General features: G+C 42.9%; 1 pseudogene; it reads right to left on the bottom strand.

The window, feature by feature from the left end:
- Positions 1–2,371: 2,371 nt before the first annotated feature.
- Positions 2,372–3,306, bottom strand: LOC126076201 (olfactory receptor 2H2-like; annotated as a pseudogene).
- Between the last annotated feature and the right edge of the window lie 674 nt (positions 3,307–3,980).

The raw sequence follows: 3,980 nt of genomic DNA, 5'->3' as shown, positions 1-3,980 counted from the left end.
TAGTCCTAAGGCCTATGTTAAAGCATTTATTCAACAACGTAGGTTTTATTAAAACAGACTTTTTTTTGACTGCTTCATTTAATTCTCCTCTGATGTAGTTTCCCTAGAGCCTGTCTAGAAGGGATTTTGTTTTACACAAATGCTAGGGCTGTGGGGCAAAGGAAACTAGTGAAAGCAGTAGAGATTTCTAGGTTTTAGTGAGAGAAAGAGGACAGAAAGTGGTCATTCATTCCATAAATGACTTGAAAAATGGAATTGAGGTGAACATTTCTCATAAGACTGAGATTAGTATTAAGTATAAAAGAGGGCTCTACATTAAGATTAGGATACAGTTAGTAATGAGGCTGAAGAGACAATAAGATTAGCACAGCTATGGCGAAGATGAAGATTAGGACTAGAATAGAGCCAATGCTGCAGCTCTGTGCTGGGGCCGGGGTAAATGTTGAGTCAAAGCTATTTTGTGTTGGGACTAGAGTTAAAATTAGGATTTTCCTTTTTCTTTCTTGCTTTGTCAGTGTGTACCCAAAGAGAATTTGGAACAGCTGTAATTGCCATGGGAAAGCTGAGAAATACCATCTAGGATTAGGACCCCCTGTAAACTTTACCCATGCCTTGGAGAGTGAGATTCATTCATTCATTCATTCACTCACTCATTCACTTATTCATCTATACAACTGCTCACCACTTTTCTGCCACATTCTGGTCCTTGCCTTCTGGGAGCCTGATATCTACTGGGGGAACTAAACCGGAACACACACAATAAGCTGGAACAAAACTTCTTCCAACAGGCTAGTTTCTCAATGTAACTTCAAAGCATCTGACAAATGCTTATTCCAGGGAAGTAAAAACCGCCTTGGCTGGGAGAATTAAGCTAGAAGTGTTTGCAAGTTGGGAGATTTCCTCAAAGTTTGCTGAGAAATTGAGACTCCTCACTTGAGTTGGGGAGGCACTAATTGTACCAAAAGGCAGGACTAGAGAATGGACTCTGCAGTCCTCCTGAGTCCAAATTCTGGCTCTGACATTTTCAAACTGCTGCTTAAACTCCATGTCTTACTTTCTGCATCTGGAAAAAAAAAAAAATACTACCTGCTTCATAGTGTTGTTATGAGGATTAAATGAATTAATATGTGCAAATCACTTTAAATGCTACCTTACATATCATTTGTGCTACATAAGTTCTTTATACTATAATAACAATAATAATGTCTGTGGGCAGAGTACGGTATTGAGACAGTGGAGAGGGGTTGCATCAGGTGTCTAGGATGTCAAATGTGATATCATATATGACCAGGACATGGCAGTAATGTTCCCATTGTCAAAGCTGCCCTGCCAGCCTAAGTATTAAGCCTCTCTTTCTGGCCTGCTCCTTTGCTTACAACTTGCAGGTTCTGTAAGAGAAAAATACTAGAACTGAAGAAGTTAAGCTTTCTCCTTATGGCCCTATTTTGGGGTCAAACCTAAGGATACTGGGATAAATGATTACGGTATGAAAACAAGTGTGTATTTGAGAGGTTGTCTGACTGGAAGTCGTGGTTCTTGGGTTTTAGTTCTAACACTTGTGTGTTCTTGGCTGGATTTCTGAATTTATCTGGACTTCAGCTTCCTTTCTCTATTGCTGCTACTTAAGGGGGTCAAATAGGGCTAGAATGCAAAATGGGAGACATATAAGGAGGTGGAAATAGACCCGAGGGAGAATCAAAGAAGATATGGGAAGGATTAGAAATGTAGGTGAAAAAATAGTGATGATATGACAAGAGAGTTAGGAATGGGAATGATAAAATTAGGGACACGATCACGGAGGTGAGGAATGTTAAAAAAACAGAATAGAGAAGAGAGAAAATATTAAATTTGATTCAGATGCTATTTCCAGTGGTGGTTCAGTGTAGAATTCTTGCCTTCCATGCAGGAGACCTGGGTTTGACTTCTGGTCATTGCTCCTCAAGCACAACTGCCACTCATCTGTAAGTGGGTTCTTGCGTGTTGCTATGATGCTGAATAGGTTTCTGAGGAGCTTTCAGACTAAGATAGACTAGGAAGAAAGGCCTGGAGGGCTAGTACTGAAAATTCAGCTGAAGAAAATGCTATGGATCACAGAAGTCTTATCCTGTTGTGCATGGGGTTGCCATGAATTGGGGGCTTACCTGATGGCAGCTAACAACACCAATAACTTTCCTTTACCCCCATCCTCAATCTCTGTCTCTTACTTTTGCACACACATATACATGTACACATATGCACACATACACACATGCACTATTACCCTTTACTGAGGCATGATGGGTGTGCAGAAGGCAGTGGGGTGGAGAATGCAAGCTTACTGACAAAATCATGAGGAATCTCTCAATTTTAAAGCATATTAAGTAGCTAACCCTCAGGTTTGTCTGGCATCCACATCTCTCCCCAGCAACCTCATGAATGCCCTCTTTACTCCTTGTTCCTCAGGGTATAAATGACAGGGTTAAGTTCAGGAGTGCCCACTGCATACTAGAGACCAAAGAATCCACCCCTCTTTTGGGCATAGGGATTTTTTGGGCTGGATGTAGACCACAATGGCTGAACTGTAGAAGAGGGTAACCACAGTGAGATGGGAGGAGCAGGTCTCAAAAGTCTTCCTCCTACCCTTTGCAGGGTTAATCCTCAGCACTGCCTGGGCAATGACACCATAAGAGACAAGGATGAGAGTGAGGGGCACCACCAAGATGAGAACACTGCCAATGGCCATCTGGATCACATTGTAGGTGGTGTCCCCACAAAAGAATTGAATTAGAGCTGGGACCTCACACAAAAAATCACCCACCTGCTGGTGTGGGCAGAACGGCAGGGGGAGGGTGGGTGGGGTATGGACCACAGTCTGCACTAGCCCAATGACCCAGGTCACAGCCACCAGCTGCTGGCACAGGTGGGGGAGGATGATGATGGCAGAGTGGAGGGGCTGGCAGACAGTCACATGGCAGTCAAAGGCCATTACTGCCAGGAAGATGTACTTAGTGGTCCCAAAGGACAGGAAGATGAACGGTTGGACAGAGCAGCCAAAGAAGTTGATGGTCTTCTTTGGGCACCAGAGGTTGAAAACATCTGGGGGACACAACTTGTGGTGAAGCAGAGATCCAAGAAGGTGAGGTTGTAGAGGAAGAAGTACATTGGAGAGTAGAGCCTGGGGTCCAGCACAGACAGCAGGATGATGAGTGTGTTGCCCACCACGGTGGGGTAGGAAGTCAAGACAACCACAAAGAGAAGCTTTTCAAGTCCTGGGTGTTCAGAAAAGCTCAGAAGGAGAAAGCCCTCTGGGTAGCTCTGGTTGACCATGGCCTGTTCTTTCAGACTCTAGAGAAGAAAGAGAGCTGTTATCCATCCTGTTTTATAAAAACTCAAAAGAATGTGCTGGAAAACAGATGGATACTTCTGATTCTTCCTACTTAACTCAATTTACTGATTCATTCATTCATTCAGCACACATTTATTGTCATTATGTAGGGTCCCTATGAGCTGGAATTGACTCAGTGGCAATGAGTTTTGGTTTGGTTTTATGTCCTGAGAGCTGTTCTAAGTGTTGTATTGTCCTTTATTAATTTGTGGTAGAAATATTCTGATTATAAGTTATCTCTACAGAGTTGATGATTTTCTCTTGGTTGGGATGGATTTTGTAGAACGTATACCTGATGTATATTTATACCCCATTAATTTTGTCTTGTTTTTTAACTGTGCTTTAGATGAAGGTATACAGAACAAACTAGTTTCTCATCAAACAGTATACACATTGTTCTGTGATACTGGTTAACATGCCCATGACATGTCAACACTCTCCCTTCTCAACCCTGGGTTCCCTATTACCAGCTTTCCTGTTCCCTCCTGCCTTCCAGTCCCTGCCCCAGGGCTAGTGCGTCCCTTTATTCTTGTTTTGTTCCATGGGTCTGTTCAATCTTTGGCTGAAGGGTGAGCCTCAGGAGTGACCTCATTACTGAGCTGAAAGAGTGTCTGGG

Source organism: Elephas maximus, chromosome 1 (genome assembly GCF_024166365.1).
Source record: "Elephas maximus indicus isolate mEleMax1 chromosome 1, mEleMax1 primary haplotype, whole genome shotgun sequence".
NCBI lineage: Eukaryota > Metazoa > Chordata > Mammalia > Proboscidea > Elephantidae > Elephas > Elephas maximus.
The sequence above is the reverse complement of the archived record's forward strand: the minus strand, read 5'-3'. Positions and strand labels throughout refer to the sequence as shown.